Source organism: Topomyia yanbarensis, chromosome 1 (assembly GCF_030247195.1).
Source record: "Topomyia yanbarensis strain Yona2022 chromosome 1, ASM3024719v1, whole genome shotgun sequence".
Classification (NCBI taxonomy): Eukaryota; Metazoa; Arthropoda; class Insecta; order Diptera; family Culicidae; genus Topomyia; species Topomyia yanbarensis.
Genome location: NC_080670.1, coordinates 150,166,658 through 150,184,905, shown reverse-complemented (window position 1 = coordinate 150,184,905; position 18,248 = coordinate 150,166,658). Strand labels below are relative to the sequence as shown.

The window sequence follows — 18,248 nt, the reverse complement described above, 5'->3', positions numbered from 1 at the left end:
TATGGAATTAAGTTTCCTAAAATTGATGTGATGCCGATTTACTTATTATTTAATGTTTACGCATTCCATTGATTGCAGGCCGAGAAATCAATGAAATTGCACGGCGCCTTCTCTACAAATGTCAGGCTCATTATTCTTTTCTAACTAAAAACGAAATTGAAATATAGTTTAGACAAAGCAACACAGACTACTTTTAATAAGTTAAGGTGAAGAATGATAACATTCCGCACATCAACATCCGTCACTGATGCAGTGCAAAAGCCCTTTTTGAAAAAAATAACTCTTTTTCGAACGGTTTAATATTACTTTATGCTCAGGGAATTTCGCAATTGGGGTCAGACGTTTCATAGAAGCGCTAAGTTACATAACCTTAATTGATCTGAAGCCCTTTTATTGGTCTGAAACCTTAAAACAATCGATCTGCGATTGTTTATTGTCTGCGCGAGGCTCATTCGGACACGACCCAAACTGGCTTGGATTGAAGCAAAACCGTTCGATCGTGTAAAGCCATAACCGTTGCAGCTTTCAACATTGCTTGCCTGTGCACAGATAAACATTCACATGGCAGCAAATACGAATGTCCCTAATCTTCTGGTGGATAATTAGGTAAAATTTAACCTATAGATTCACCAGTTACCGCAAAAGGCGTGGTCGCAGTGAAGCTGCTCAGCAAAGCCGCATTGTTCCTTGCCGTACAGGTAAACCTACTTTGGTTAATCATCGTTACCTGTTTACGACAAGCAACTCTGTCTTCGGCACCACACGCGTCCTGAAACGGCCAGAAACCATGCTGCTCGAGTTGCAAGTTATAATAGTAAGGCAATTCGTGAAATGAATTATTGATTTTCTCGTCTGCTTTCCAATCAGTCTCATCTCTGAAAAGTTCCCTTCAATTAATGATTGAAAAATCTAATTATCTGAACTAACTGTTCCCTATATACAGAACTTTTCGGAAGAGGCATACAATTGCAAAAAGTTACAGTATTACCCGCCAAACTTTACTTACATTTGCCCCCTTTTCTAGTGCCCTTCCAGCGATTGATTTTTCAAAGGTGCGCGGGTACCGCATTTTTCCTTGTTTCTTGGTGCGGACGGAATTTTCTCTCTCGTGAAAAATAAACTGGTTGTGTGAGAGAAATCCGGGGGAGAGAAAAATCGGTGACAAGACAAAAGATTTGAACTCTTGATGATGCACTAACACACACACACACAGCGGCCGATCGAAACGGGTTCTGTGTAATAGCAAAACCCACAAGAACTGGTAGAGATGGAAATATGGCCTGCGGGCAGCCCAGCGAGAGATGGAAGGAAGGTAAACAGAGACAACCATAGCATCGACCTGTTGACTTGCGAGAGTGTAGATGTGTTTTTCGCTGACTTGGCGTTCGGTGTGTGTGCGAGACTACACCTCTTCTCCGGAGCCTTTCATTGAAAAGTTATGAGGTATGGTTTGTTTTTCTACTTAGTTAGATATAAACATTCGTAAGGAGTACATGTGCACAGCGGATTAACATTAATTATAATTTTTATTGTTGTTTGTTTAATTAATAACAATAATAGGTGTAGTGCGTAGCGCGCGAGGCCAGTGTCGTGTGAGAGCTTGTAACCGCGAGAGTAGATTGGTGTACGCGGCCGCCGAGCTTGATCAGCATCAAGCAAACGAGTCTCGTGCGTCCATTGATCCGGCTTAAACGTCACACCCGATCCGCTCCGGTAGGAATCAGCTGATTAAAGCTCTCCCGCGAGTTGTGTTGCCTACTCCCGGTGGCTCGAGCGAACACGTTGTCGATCACCGAATTCGCCCAGTGGTGACTGATTAACTTGGATTAAACTTGGAAGTGAACAAAGCTTGTGGTTGCAATGTGCCAGTGATCGGACCGATTACGTTGACCTAGTGACCATTACCTGTTGTCTGACCGATTGTCGTCGGTCCCACCCGCGGAAGGTGCACTAACGAGTGAAGTGTCTGATGACAACATTCGGAGATAAGAGAGAATTCGGAGTTTAATGACGTGGTAGATGCGTGGCTAAAACCCAGACGTGTTGTTGGAAAAGTGTGTGAACTGGTGTAATTGGTGGTTTCGTGATACTAGTGTACTACTAGCGAAAGTACTTTGTTTGATCTCCAACGGTGCCCAAAAGATTGTGAAAATTTTTTCCTTCGGAGAGCTGCATTCGTCGATCGGGAGGTGAGTTCGCATAAACGTGTTTCTAGTGAGATTTGGTAGTATAGAGTGGAAATAGTAGATCGATTAGTGTATTGCCGTCGGCACTCGGGATAGCCGTTATCTGCTCAGTATGGTACCAGGTCGTTTGGTCTTTAGGGTATACTTTGAGTGACGAAAAGTTATGCTTACCTACCTTGCCACTTAGTTTAAAGCCGTGATATTCTCTGCTGTATCCAGAATTCTTCTTCAGTTGACTCGGTACAGAATTGTTCGCTGAGAATTTGATCTTCATCATGTTTGCAAAAAGGGGGAGTTTGAACCTTCCGCAAAGTCAACCTAGGTTCCAAATTTGGCACTACAGTTATTAAATAATCGCTCTCGTCCTTTTGAAATTTATGTTGATTACAGAATGCACCGTTTTATACAGGAATTGCGGAGTAAAACGGAATCTGAAACAATTGTATCTTCAGCAAATCGCTTTATGGTACCTAACAGTTCTGATTTAAATTTCGAATCTTGTTATATGCTCTTCTTTATTACGTGTAGAAATCTGCTTTACATACACAGAATTATTTGCACAGAGTTAAGGAACACTCAAGGCATTCCATGGTAATAATTTTAAACAAATTAAAACACCCCATTAAACTGGTGTTTCTTTAACATTCTTAGTTCCTGATTGTATAACTGCCCTAAATTCTAAATCTTAAAATGAATAACTCCTAAACATACTGTTTGTGGGTAAAGTTGGCAAGTTTTATCTTTATGGCATTGAAAAAAATTGGAATGGTATTATGGTCACGATTTTAATCTCCTACTAAAGACTGGAAATAAACCATTCTAGTCGGAAATACTAACTACAAATTCCACAAGCATCAATAATTTTGGTTTCTGGTTTTGTTAATCTTTTATGTACGTTTAATACGATCTGTCAGTTTTTCGGTAGTTCCTATAGTGTCATTAGACCAAAATGTCACACTAAAACATTTTAAATAAAATAAATTAACTATGAAACAGAATGATTCGTCGTTGACGGAGCGCCAAAACCTGATTTTAAGGGTGTGCGAAACTATGAATTGTTGTTTTTATTTTTATTGCGAGCGGAGTGATGCCGCCAAAACAACATTGAATCTTTTCAAATGGGGCATAACACTGCAACACAGTGCCGCAGCATTCTGTTTGAACGTTTCTATTGATATACATACATTCCTCATCGGTCTGATATCAAACGCAATTTTTGAATGTGTATTGTTAAAATTACGCTATGAAAAATAACTTTTAATGGTACCCCACCTGGCAACTTATTGTCCAGTCTAAGTTTATTCAATCAAATTTCAATATATGAATAGATATCCAGTTAGCGAAGTGATTTAAAATATACAGTTAACCGGATTAAGAACCCGAAGAACAAATTTCGAAAGCATTTACACTCAATTTTTCGAAGCAACCAGATTCCTGTGACGTTTTTACAGTTTCACAGGTCAATAGAATAGAATAATAGATAAAAGGTGTCAAAATCTACGCACATATGTGATTTATACATTATTAAGTATTTTCTGCGCGGTACTCCTACTTTTTTCACAATGCAAATAAAGTTACAATAAATCCAAATTTGATTTTATCTTATTAGGAAAAATGTCAATTCACTCTTATGGAAACATTTGCGTGCTCTTGAAAGAGCATGGCTCATCATTCGATTGGAGCGTTTTCTTTATTCTACTTGACAACAAATTACCCTAGAAACGGCTTGGATTTGTAGATACCAATACGATTCCAAGCCGTTTCTATTTTTGTTCACTACCCGCTGGTAGTTTTAAGCTGCGAAATTCTACCAGTAGGGTAAAAGGGTATATTACGCCCCACCAGGGCAAAATGCCCCTCTTCAATTCCCAGGATTCCTGAATTATCTAAAAAGTAAAAGTGACTGATAACAGTATCGTTTCATGAAATAAACGTACTAAGTAAGTTTGGTATTTTTAATATGTTGCAAAACAACAATACTTACAAAAGTTTCAAAAGAGCTGCTTTGATGTAATCTCCCACGTTTTCCAATATAATAACAACCAATTAGAAACAGTCGGATTTGATAGAACTATTTCAAGTAGCTTACTAGAATATTATAGTTACTATCATAGTTTTTAGCTTGGTTTAAAACTATGTCTGCGTGTAGAAATATTCATGCATTCACAACAGCTCATCACCGGTTAAAACGCCCCTCCCATTGTTGTGGGGCATACTCACTAGACTGGTTCAATTTTTGACTTTTGGCTCCACAGCTCTACTGATTCCTTTTATGCCCTTAGTAATTGTGAAAATTTTGGTATCAATCGTCTACGGACCCTCCAAAAATTTCAAAGTTTATATAGAAATTAGTATGGAAAATCGGTTAAAATTGAAAATAAATTCTTAAAAAATCGCGTCATCTATCAATTGACGAGAACTTTCTAAAGGTATTTTTCTACTGAACACATTCGTGGAACATTGTAAGTTTGTAAAAATTCGCTGAGAAAAGTTATTAACTAAAGAAGAAGCATGACTTCAAAACAAGTGGATTTTATAATTAATCATAGCAACCCTGTTTGAATAGCTGCATCTGCCATACGGGAGTGGTTGGTAATAAGCCTAGTTTACACTTGTATTACTATTATTATTATTATTACTCACCGATTGCTGTGGGGCATACCATCCTATTGTTGTGGGGCATATTACACTTGAACCGGGGGCATTTTGCCCTGAGTGAAAGATAAAACTAGAATTTAGGCATCTTTGAAAAATGTTTAATAATACTTGTATCAGGAAGTTTTTAATACAAAAGGAAACGGGTACTAATTTCTAACTAATATAACAATAAATTAGAGTAGTTCGTGCGGAGATCATAGTGTCGAACGGTGAAATATAGCTATTTTTGCTTAAGGGGGCGTATTAGACCTGTTTACCCTAACAGCAAAAATATTGCTCATACTTTCAATAGAGCAGACATGAAAATGATAGTCAGAAACGTTGATGAGATAGGAATGACACTCCTGATCACACTAAAGATATCTGTGTAAAGGGCCGTATTGCACTTTTTGTACAATTTCACGTATTTTTCGATTGTGTAATATTGGAAAACATCAATAATTTTGTAAACAATTTTGAATATTCTGAATCAATTGCAAGTCGCGTTATGAAAACTCACGTACAATTAACATAACGTATGCGAAAACTTTTGATATTATTCCACAATTTCCCAATTTTTCGGAATTTCAATAGTGTACTGTTGTAACACCAAAATAATGTTTTGCTGCTGTTTTGAATCTGGAATTGTCAAATTGTAATGAGTAATGAAAATCCATTCTAAATCAACAACGTTGTAATCGTTTAGTTTCGTGGCGCGGATCGAATTGCAAACTTCAGACGTACACTTTACACAGGTTTTCTACCATTTAAATCTACTATGTAACATTTAAATGGTACAAAACCTGTGCAAAGTGTTACGTACATTCCTTTAAGATATTTGTTCAGACTTACACCAAGTTGTGTCGTGTAGAGCATTTACAATGCTAAAAATGCAACCCCGGATAAGAGCCCATACCACACTGTGGCACCTCTTTATACAATACTTGTTACAATACTACGATAATAGTTTATATGGCAAATCGGAATCTTAACTTGGGTTACTGAATGTGTTTCAGTTATCAATTTTGAAAATCCATATTTTTCGATTATTTTTATGCAAACCAATTTAAAGGTGATGGTCGCTAAAGGGTTAATATTCACGTCAATAATTGTAACCAATTACATTTGTTAGCAGAAATGATTTCCAAAATAATAAAAAGCACAAAAAATTTCAACAATATGTAGTGGTGTAGGTAACTAATTTGTAAGTAGACTTATGAGCTACAGGGTGTCTCCATAATGGTATTTTCAAAAACATGCATATGAATGCTTTGGCGAAATATGCCCAAGATGAGGCACAAACTACACGAAATTTGTGTTTAACTTAAGTTAATTAACATCCTTATACGCTCTTTTAAAAAAATACTCTCGAGTCAAAATGGTTTGATTGACTATGGAAAATAATTGGTCTCCCATAGAGATGAAACGTAAAACCGATTTTTGACGTCATTGGGTCAATCTTGATTGGATTGCTCAACTGCACAAAATATCTGGTACGTTACAAAAGTTAAACTGTATAACAAAACTATCTGAAAATGAGTTGCAGGGATATAATCTTTCTTCGGAAAAATATACATTTCAAAAAATACCAAACATCAAGTTAAAAAATTACAAAAAAAGATTTTTTTTTTGCCAGCGGAAGCCTATAAGCGAACTAAAATATTTGAACTGTATTTAAATTGTCGAGTAAATTTTCAGTAAACAAGTTTTATTAAACACGCTTTAAATTTCGTATTATTTGCCGAAGAAATATATAATTTTCATATAGAATGCCAGAAAAGTATATTATTTTGTTTCAAAATAAAATCCTAAATGTCATTTCAAATGAAATCTTCACAACAACTAGCATATCGGAACAAAATAATGATATTCTGGGTACTAGGCCATCAAGGAATCGTAGGTAACGAAGTGGCCGACGAATTAGCCAGGTGTGGTTCATCAAACATGTTTGTTGGACCATAACCATTTCCAGGCATATCTACCTGTGTTATCAAACTTGAACTTTCAGCTTGGGCAAGAGACTCACTATCAAGCGACTAGCGTAACGCTCGACAAGAAATTCATACATTTAGATACGAGAGCCAAAAAATAATGGATCTAAAACGAAAAGACTTACGTATAATCACAGGTTTATTTACAGCACATTGTCCTGCCAAGTATCACTTGAAGAAAATTGGCAAAAGTCAAGATTAAATTTGATAATTTTACGAGCCCAAATGCTCGAAACGTATTCTCTGCCATTGTTCAGCATTATTTTTTCGAAGAAAGCGATACTTCGGAAGACATCTTATGATGCCTCGCGAATTATGGCATACCTGTCCCAAACGGAGACTCGACTCAGTCGAGCTCTTCCATTGAATAATGTACTTTGAGCTTTACTCGAAATAAATTAAATTGAGCACAAATTTGAGTATAGGTTGAGTATAAAAAACAGCAATGAGTAACGATCTCTGCCGTGGTTAAATGGAAACTACCTTCAACACGGTTTGCCTACATTGACCATATTCCACGTTACTTCAAAATGGAGTGAAAAGCACTCAGTTTTTCGTATGCGTGTAGATTGCAAGCTGGTAGATGAGTGCAACAGATCCAGCTCGTGTGATGTGAGTGCACGTATCGTATTTACCGGCGAAAAGGGCTAATGAACATGTTAGTAGATAATCACTAATGTAAAACACTAGTCAGATTGTAAACTGAATTTAATTTCAAATCATAAATCTTAGTTTAAACCAACGCGTTATCAACACGTAAGAAAAAAATGAGTAATGGTGTGTTTTATTGCAGCCAAGATTAACATGAGCCAATTAAAGACGCGTGCAAATATTGCGCACACTCATTAAGCGAATCATACTTTTTACAGCATATACAAGCAAATGCTGACTTCCAACAGATACCAAGCCAGAAGTTTTACACCAGAACAGATAAATTCAAACTGAACAACGATTGTTTCAAAAAAAATGTCGAAAATTGAAATACTCCTGAAAACCTTATCTGGCGTTCTATTTATGGAAAGTGTAGCCAGTCACATCAGGTAAAAGTTACAACACTGAATGCATCCAAAAACAACTTGGATATTTTTGAAGCAACACAATTATAAAACACTAGGATTGATGTACCGATAGTCGTATACTTAAGGAAAACTTTTGGTAAAATATCGATGAATAGATCTTTGGGCGATGTTTATACGTTAAACGAAAGCTTTAAATCCCTATTCCATAGAAAAAAATATAAATATTGTTTATTAACAAATTTATGTATTCAAAACCGCTTGTACCACTATAGGAACACATGTACCAGTAGTGATGCAATCGCTAATTTCGGTTCCTATGTTGCAAATCCCATTGATATCTTTTAGGACTTGCAACTATAGGTACATTAGATCAATTGTAGGTGCAAGGGAGCTCAAGATTCAAGAATTTTTTTTTTCGATAGTTGTTTGATCAAATTTCAAGGATAACAGTTTTATTGTCAAATGATTTTAGTGTGATGAACCAATAAAAATATATTTGGTTAAGGCTGGTTTCTTAGATAGGCCTGGATTACCTACTCTACAATATGTGACTACTGACAACGTCAAATAAAGCAACCGCGCTTTCATATAATTCATGCGTTCATTCGCTACAACATGTAACAAAAATTCAATGTTGTCCCGGCCCAATGTAAGCAATAATAACTATTGTTTTACATGTTTTATCAACATTTAATAAGCAATAATAAGGCCATTACAAATCTTTTTTAAAAATTATGTCCAAGTACAAATTTTTTTCTGAAGGGGGGGGGGGGGCAAACAAAAAATAAATATTTATTTTAATAAACACATTTTTTTTCTTTTTGCATTTTCTTTCGATTGTTCTCGTGGACGTTTCCGCAGGGTGATTTCGTATAGCGGGGTTGAGCTATTTGTTTTACTAGAAAAATTCAAGCAAACATTACTGAATCAATCAAAAGTTCACATAGGAAAGGGATGCTAAAGTTTTCGTTTTAAAAAATTTTCCCAACAGTGCAATTTTTAAATTCCCAATAAAAGCTTGAAAGTTCTCTAAGAACTTAATGTAAACATTTAAGAGTACTTTAAGGTATTAACTTTTGGTTGCTTGAATAGTTTTCGTTCCGTTGTGGCGGCACATGGACCAACTGTACACACAAGGCATGAAAATCGGTCAAAGGTGAACCTGCTTGATAACAATGTACAGAAACAGGATTGCAACATTTCACTTATGGACTTTTGGAAAACATTCTGGAATGAATCCAAAGGTAAAGTGTGCGTCAATGGAATTATTCATCTCAGATATGGTTTTCTCTGATATTTTTTTCTATTGCGTATTTCGTATACAGTAGCCTGGCGAACGTACATCCTGTGCATACTATACTTTTTCGAACTCTAGTGGAAACATTAGCTTTGGTTTATCGCTTGTGCTTGAAGACTTGTAGATTTGTTTGTTTGGTACATGATAGTAATTCGGCTCGGTTCCGTGTACATCTTCGAAATCTTTGCATTTTTCTCCTTCTTGTTGCGCAGTAGGTAGCCACATCAGAGAAATTCATTTGATATTCGTACGGATTTATGAAATGTATAGCAATCATCAGTTCATTTTATGCCTTTTTCATATAAGGAAGACTGTGCAATCACTCTGAAACTCGATTTTTTAAGCTACACCCGGAGTGTCGAGTGTCTTATACCACTAGATTCAGTTCGTCGATATCTGAAAATGTCTGTATGTTTTATAGTATGGTTGAATAGCTTGAAAAGTGCATTGGCTCTAGGTGGGATTCACTTTTGTGCGTAACCGCTACTAATAGTCCTTACTTCTCTTCCTTCCTTTTGTTCCACGAGACTGCATCGAAGTGTTATATCGTGGAGAGGCTGATTCAGTCTTAAGACAAAATGATACATTAGAGCGGTTTAGCTCCGAACACATATCCGGCTAATCGCAGTGGTGAACTTCCGTTAGCCATTTGGCTCCCGTTTCTGTGAACCATTTAGTTCCTGTTTTCGCGAACCATCTCAATTCCTCGTCGGAAGTTCTCCCGATACCGATGCCTGTTGCGTGAGTCATTTAGCTCCCAGTTTTGTCGCAATCTTCTCGCATAGTCCATAAATCCTACTCAAAGGGCCAACCAGTACTTGGCGAGGACGGTTCGGCGATACCGGATGGAGCGTAGCTTCTGGTTCGCTGCTTCCGGTTCGTTGAAAACTCGACGACCCACCGCTGGTGCTTCACTCGACCTACTCGATCTTGTCCCTGACAGTGAAACTAGTCTGCTCACATGCTTCGGTCCGGCGATTCCAGCTGGTTCGTGGTGCCCAATACACTGGCGCCTCAAGCAAAGCTGTGGTTGCTCTCACAGCCTTCCCCTTAACATAATCATCGTAACTTTAAAAGTTCAAATCGATGATATATTTTCCGACCGCGCTGTCTTTCGGCTGCTAGTCATCCCCACATCTGTTTTATGATGGGCAATCGTCTCCGTGTCGAGTGTCTCCTCTTCTAGCGGTTGTCCGATTACTTGGAACACCACATCATCCGTGAAGCCGAAAATCGTTGTATCTCTGGGAAGGTTCAGCTTCAATACTCCATCGTACACTGCGTTCCACAGCGTCGAGTCGAGGAACGTCAGTTGTAGTTGTGATTCTCCCTTGTCTGTCTCGTAGATCAGTGTTCGGTACTGAAAGTAGCTCTATAATATCCTGGAGAGTTACTCATGCTGTACAGCGAATGGGCGATTGCTTCCCAGCTAGTACTATTGAAGCATTCTTCACGTCTAAGGGAACCACCACGCAAAAACGATATCCTTATCTCTGCTGTCTCCAAAGCTCACACAACCGTTTGGATGGATTTCACTGTAGACCTGCCTATAAGGAAGCCGAATTACATGAGATGCCGTTCTCACGGTCCGTGTACTTCGTTAGCTTGTTCAGGATTACTCCTTCTCTCTAAGGGATATATTGACTACGCTGAAAGATCTCCATGTTGTCCCGGCATCAGAAGCAACATCAGCTTTTGTCGCTTCCAATTATCGGATCGTTTTGAACATATCCGGGCACTCATGTATCACTTCACTTTTATGACTTTCGCCATCTCGATAAGCTGTTTGTTGGTAAATCGATCTTTATCTTTGTGATCATCCTCCTTACTGTACGGCGAAAATAGATTCATGTTGTGGGGAAAACCTTTCGATAGTGACCTCCATCGTTTCCGGGCACCTTTCAGGTGGTGCAGCTGTGCCTTTTATCTTAGTTATGCCACCTTTGTAGGTCTCTCTTAAGGAAATTCGCGTTGGCTTCGTGGCAAGGCTTTCTTGTACAGCTTGACTGCTTTGTTGAGAGCGGTTCTTGCAGCTCGCTTCCCTTGAGCTTTCTAACTTCTGTTTTAATTTTAAATATATTTAACACGGCTCAATGCGTTAGCACAACTGAGCCGTGGAGTGCACCTTGGGGGTCATTTGGTCCGTCTTCTCTCGCGTTTTCGTTTACGTCCATGTCATCATCGGTACTGCATTCATCTTGCTCATCGTCGGATTACGGGTCGCTATTGTAAATCCTATCTTCATCGGTATTAGATTCCTTATTGATGGTGTTGGTTGTTGGTTTGGAAACATTTGCTGTAATCGTTGTTACTTCGATGTTGGTAATGGCAGTTGGTTTAGTGGTACTGGGGCCGATCGTTGTTGAGCAGGTGCTTGTGAATGCCCGGTCTGCAGTCGTTGGTTTACCAACTGGTTGTGGTTTAACATACGATGATTGTATACCGGCTTTGGTCGTATCAGGTGGAATTTCTTTAGCAGTCTCTGCGCAAGGTTTCCCGTGGTGTAGCGGATGATCACAATATTGACAGGTAGGAATCTGTCCTGGGTGCGTGACTAGTGTTCGTTGAGAATATTCAACACCATGAGGTGATTTGCATGTGAAAGTCAAGTAAGAGGGAATAGGTTTTGTCGGACGCATTCTCACGAACTCCGTTGCGGAGTCTTGGGAAGAAGTTCCTCCAACTATCTTCCTTAACACTATTCACCTCTCCGTATTTTGACAGGATTTGTTTGATAGCGAAGGAACTAGTACGTGGTGCCAGGTCATGTATCTTTATTTCAATACTGTCAACATCTATATACGTTGGGATACTGTATAAAATGTCATTACATTCGATGACGTGTTTCATGTTGTTCTGGGAAGCGAATGATTCTGCTTGACTAATATTTTTTAACATATTCAGTACCGCATGACGCAAATGGTGTAATTGCACCGCATAAAGTACGCAAGCTACGTTGAACTTCAAGTTCACCTTCAACATTTGCTCCCCTTCATGAATTGATGGTATTACCGGATATTTCGTGTAGTCAACAGCAACACAGTTTGCCGGCATCATGATATACTTTTGCTTGGCATTGTCACTCATTGTTCACGTATCACACACTAGGCAGAAGGAATCAATTTTTGCCAAACGTCGCGCGGGTAAATTTGATTACTTGCCCTGCTATTGCAGCGGAGCGATTTCTAGCTTCTGAACTGAGCGAGATGAGAAACCAAAGTGATCTCCGACTTCTTCTCCAAGCTCGGAGGCAACTTATACGTAGATCGATAATCGTCGTATTGCACCCGGGGACCGTTTCTCGGTTTCCCATCCCTTGGTATGGTCGCAATACACGCCCTTGTTAATAGTGCCGTGAATTCATTCGCATTTAGGTTGAAGAGGATACCCTCAAATTCAAGTTCCTCGACGGACACCTTCCTGTGAAAGATCGGTGTTTTCCAACTTCACTCGTTTATATATCTCCCACATATTCAAACCGTGTCCTGTTATCAATGCTGTACCAGATCGCTTGGAGGTCGCTGTGGATATATCCTCGCACACTTTTCAGTCCATCTTTCCGGTTACTCCAAGGCTACAAAAATTGACATCGATAATGAATTCTCGGCTCTCCCTGCGGTAAGTGCCGATGATACCACTATTTGTAAGATCTATATTTAGCTTTGCTAGAGCATTCTTGATCGCTGATGGCCAGACAAAGTTTTTTTGATTCCAGCGTCTATCTCGAAAATTTCGCATGTTTCTGGTTCTTGGAATATTTCAGAATTAATGTCTCTTCGGCTTCTTGGAAAACGGCTTATTCGTTTTTCACAAGCTTAGCCTTAAATTAAAGGTTTGGTAGCAGATTTTGATCTGATCAAGTTCATAAGAATCGCACATATGGCTGCGGAAATACGGTATGAATACTACGATCCCATATGAAATCTTTAAATGTCAAAAACCTTTCGGTAAAGCTCATGTATATTGAATATTGAACCACATATAAATCTCCAGGAGTCTGATTTGAATTCAGATTGTTTCTTTATCGAAATTATTTTCGAATGCAACGATCGATTCTGTCTCTATCGACTGTTGCGTTTAAAATGAAATCGATTCAGAAGTATTAGCCTTTCCATGAGATGTTTGTTTGATAATACACAGATGGGCCCTTCCTTCCGCGACCAGCAAACGTTTCATTTGATGTTGGACTGGATCGATGATCTCATTTAAACTTCACATTTACCCGAGAATGGTCAAAATAAAAATTATCATGGGATGGTAATTTCTAAAACTACCATAATAGTTTTCAGTTACGAAAATTAAAACTCTATGGAAGTTATTGTTGTTCTATAAAACGTGAAAATTTTTTGAATGTTGGTTATTTTAAAAAATTTATTTGCCCCCTGATTTTTTTCAGCGATTTTGAAGGGGGGGGGGGGGGGGAGGTGACATAATTTTTAAAAAAGATTTGCAATGGCCTAACTATTGTTTTACATGTTTTATCAACATTGGAAAACATTTTCGTAGATGTTTAGTGAATCCAGCATAATTGTGCGGTATTCAATTGAATGGGTAACACGGACTATTTATTAAATATTTATTCCACTCTGCATGACTCATGTAAGGTTCATGCTCAGTAGTAAAAAAAAGTCCACGACGGAATGAAGTACGCTTTGCTTTGTACGTGCAAAGTAACGTCATGGCACTACAATCCCTTTGCGAAATCTTGGCTTCTATTTCAACAGACTTCGCGACCAATTCTTAAGCGTTACAGAGCAATTTCATGGTTAGTGCTGCTATCCAATCAACACCGAATATCTTTCCTGGACTAGAACATGTGCGACTAGCCTATGAGAACAGGGTGTTTTATATGTGCATTAATTGACTAAATAAACCATGTAATAGTGTGTAATATATAGTTTATTACAGTGTACGAATGTTGTATTCATTAATTTCGACCTCTAGATAGCTGAGTTCTGGAATAGTCGGAAATTACTATGTGAGCTTGAGCTCTCATCTCAGGTACCACTTAGTTTAATAACTTGCTACTAAGCCTGGAAAGTGATGGTAATAAGACAATATCAGCTGCTAACTGAATCAATTTTCGTGACCAAAATACTATGACAGTTGTTTTGAATTGATGTTGTGTTTGAACAAATCGGAATAAGAAAGTTACCCGTATCAAAAAAATTCGTGATAATTGTCATAATGACCCAAAATTGTCACTGTGATGAAGGATTAATCATCTAAAAAAACAATTGAAGATAATGATGAATGTTTCAATAACTACAGCGAATGTTCGGAATGTTTTTTTTTTAAAGGTGCAGCTGAATTATAGGGAAAAATGTTAATTTGCTTGTTGTCAACTGTTCATGACAGTTACTAAAATTTAATCACGGTTTCAAGGCGATACATAGTGGCACAACATGTGACAAAACTTAAGAAGAGAATTATCTAAAAATTCTACGATAATCAGATAAAAAATGAATTTCTAACGTGTTGTAACCGATCGAATTCTCGAGAGACATTTTCAAATTTAAATTAGGGTATGATGAAAAAATGTGTTTTCAACCAAAAAGTTTCTTTTTATTAACTTATTTAGCTACTTGCGATCTTTTGGCCATCTTTAGGTCGCGCAAGGAGCGATAAGTTTTTAATAAGCGTCAAGTATGGACATTTTTTAAGCTTTTCATTCATATTGTTTTAGGTTATAAAGATAGAATAAAAGCAATTTGGCGCAAAATTCGAAAAAATTGGCTGTTGTTTCCATTGTCAGAGCCGTGAATCTTTAACACTTACACCCATAAATAAGGAGAAGCAACTTAGAATGTTGATAACAGCTAGCGCATATCTACAAAAATCATGTTATTTCACTGCAAGAATCCATTTTCCGGAACTAATTTGAAAAAGATGACTTTGCAAAACAGATGGTTAGTTAATAAAATTTATTTTTGAAAGTTTTATATGTTTTAATTCTATCAATAGTTCTACGAAATCCAGTTTCATTTTCCTGTTTCCAAAATTTGTGCGTTTTGTACTGATCAAATGATGCAATATCAGTAGTATGTTTGTATTAATGCAGAAAATGCATAGGAATCATTCGTTTAAATATTATTAAATTATTCGCGCGATTAATATTGGGTACATTTTTAATTGTTAATATCCCTTATATGCAAGAGGTCAACCCTAATCATATTTAGACTTTACGTCAATCAGAATAGCCCTGGAATTTCGGGAATAAATCGGCCAGGAATATTAAGAGAAAGAATGGGTTCTTTACTGCCTATAGAAATGCCCAGAAATAAAATTGCTCCAGATACAGCAGTACTTGTAATACTGGATTGTGAAAATATCGCTCTGTATTTATTGTTATTGTGTAAAAGATTTTGAATGGTTTATGAGCAATCAGTCACTCATATAAAACACATTTAAATTTCCCAATATACAGAAATTAATTTTTTTAAAGAACCCCTTCATGCGCTTCTTGTTTTTAAATACAATGTTTTTAGTTTGCGATAACTTTTTATAGACATGATTTGCACGAGAAAATGGGTAAGGCTACCCAATCAGAATGAAATAACAAAATTATAATAGAATGATATTTTTGTAGTAAACCGGGAAATCAATCTGGCCGTCGCTAAAAACGGAGAATTACAACAAAAAACAAAGTGAGATATTTTTTTTGAAATGTTTTTGCTATGCCTTTCTAATCGGGTAGCAACTGGAACTATTTCCTTTCATTTGAGCGCTTACAAATATAAGTTCCTGCTATTGGTTTGATAGGTTTCCTATGGAGCAGTGCTGCCAGGACTATTTTCAGTTAGCGATGAAAAATTAAATGTTGATATATCGTCGATATCTTGCAATATTATTGAAAATTCAATAAACCTATCAATTTAGGCTGCCTTCCAATTTCTTTTCCGAGCATTTGTACATATTGTACATATTCTAAGCATTGAGCAATTGATTCGAACTGCGAGGGAAGCACCCATATTGATCAACAGGTTTTTCGAGTTTCGTGACCCAAACAGTCCGGAAAGAAAATTAATAGCTAAATACTAAACAATAATATCCAAGTTCTGTGCAATGTACTTACTACCTATAACTTATAAAGCATATTTTTGTTACAATATAGTATTTGACAGAAGGAATGAGGTTTATTTTCATGTCAGCATGCTGTGTTTAATTCACAGTACTATTAAATAGTTCATGACCAGTTAGGGTATATCTCTGTTCTATTAAACAGCTGCTATTTTCCACATGTATTTATCTTGTGCTATGGAACGTTTGTCCACATGTAGTCTTATTATTCGCATTTTTTCATAATTAACACAGAATGGTGACGGTAAAAAAGTCGAAAAGTTTGTTTTTTTCACATGAAACATTATGTTATTTTTGTGAAATATTTTATTATAATTACGCATAATCGTATTTTTGGATTTGCAGTTTTTTTGTTGAATTTTGTTATTTTATTAAAATATAAAAACGGGCTTCCAACAAGCAAAAATATTTCATCGAATGGCGTAAACATTTTTACTGTAGTGAAAACCATGAGTCATTTTTTAAACGGTATGGAAGCCTACTTGTTTCAAACATAGGCCTTACCAGGGAATCGCGTTGTGTTTCAGTATCATTGAAATCCGAGTAATAGCACGGCTTTTCTCATTACTGAATCGGAGAAACTGGTTTACATCGATGTTGTTATTGGACGAACGACGATTTTTCTTATGATGGAAGCTGTTGACAAGGGATTTGGGAATTCTCACGATCATCTTGTAATACATGCACCATTCAGTGAACAACTGATGAAATTCTGTAATATTTTACAGTTCACATCTTTAGAACTAATACAAAAATTTGTAGTCAGTGTAAAGCAAACGAATTCCCGGTGAAATTAGACGGAAAAAGCCATTGAAAAATATCCTGAGTAAAAATGGGCCTAGCGTGCTTCCCTGCGGTGTCCCAATAACTGCTGCAAAACTAGTCAAGAGTATACTCATCTAATTTAAGAGTCATTCTGCGAAGTCATAAGTATTAATCTATCTCAATCGCCACACCAGGCGAAACAACAAGCATACCTTGCTTTGCAATCAGAATACCGTTGTCGATTCTATCTAATGCAGCTCTCAAATTCACATAAACTGGATCAATTTGAATGCAATTATTGGTGGTTTACAAACAAAACGAAGTAAGCTTCAGCGGGTATCAATATACTTTCTTTGGCGAAAATCAAAGTACAACGAAATTGTATGATTTGCTATCAACAGCAATGAGTGCTTAAAATTGGTTTCACTACCGGGTCAATTCCCTACAACTTACGTATCCGCAAGAAGGCAGAGCATAATAAGGAGATCTTGATACAAAAATACCATTGCTCTCTTGCAAAATAATTCCATGAATATTATACACACAAAACTATTTCCTCACATGGTCATAGGACGGAATTTGTAATCATCAGTTGATTTGCGGAGCACACCGGGCATTGCAACCCAAGATATGATAAAATTATACAAAGCTGTCTTACACTAATACTATGTTCACACTACACATTTAAAACACGTTATAATAATTTGCAACAAGAAAAGTGTCATCAAGATAGCGTTAAAACAGGTTTTAACTTGTAGTGAAAACGTAGTATAAGTTCACATTACGAGTTAAATCGTGTTTTAACGCTATCTTGGTGACATTTTTCTTGTTGCTAATTATAATAACATGTTTTCACTCTGTAGTGTGTACATAGTATTAGCTAATCTTGGTGATTGTTGCGCAAATTTTTGACACCTTTGCGAATTACATTATTTCATATTACGACATCGAATATCGGGTCAAGTTTTCCCATAGAACATTTTTTTATGTAGCCACGTTGGCATAGCCTCTCCCTAGCAGCATCATATCGGAACGAAATTGACTTCCACAACAGCACAGTAAATTTTCCCACTATCATCGCGAAACAGGAAACATTCACCTGCTCAAATGTCCCTTCCAATTCACAATTTCTCTCACAGATCCCTTGCCGGAAGATTTTCTCACAGCCCAACAATGCGTCCAAAGTGTCAGAAATCATTCAATATTTCTTGTTTCTTTTTTATTGTACGTCACATCCATACAGGTAATCACGTCCAGCGAACCCTCGGTCACC

At 37.2% G+C, this 18,248-nt stretch overlaps 1 protein-coding gene across 2 annotated transcripts in view; it reads left to right on the top strand.

The window, feature by feature from the left end:
• Nucleotides 1-1,480: 1,480 nt before the first annotated feature.
• Nucleotides 1,481-18,248, top strand: part of LOC131677079 (homeotic protein ocelliless) — an 83,298-nt gene continuing 66,530 nt past the window's right edge. For both annotated transcript variants that reach the window (XM_058956666.1, XM_058956658.1), the window contains exon 1: nt 1,481-2,189. The gene's annotated coding sequence lies outside the window, so the exon portion shown is untranslated. The remainder of the gene's footprint in view (nt 2,190-18,248) is intronic.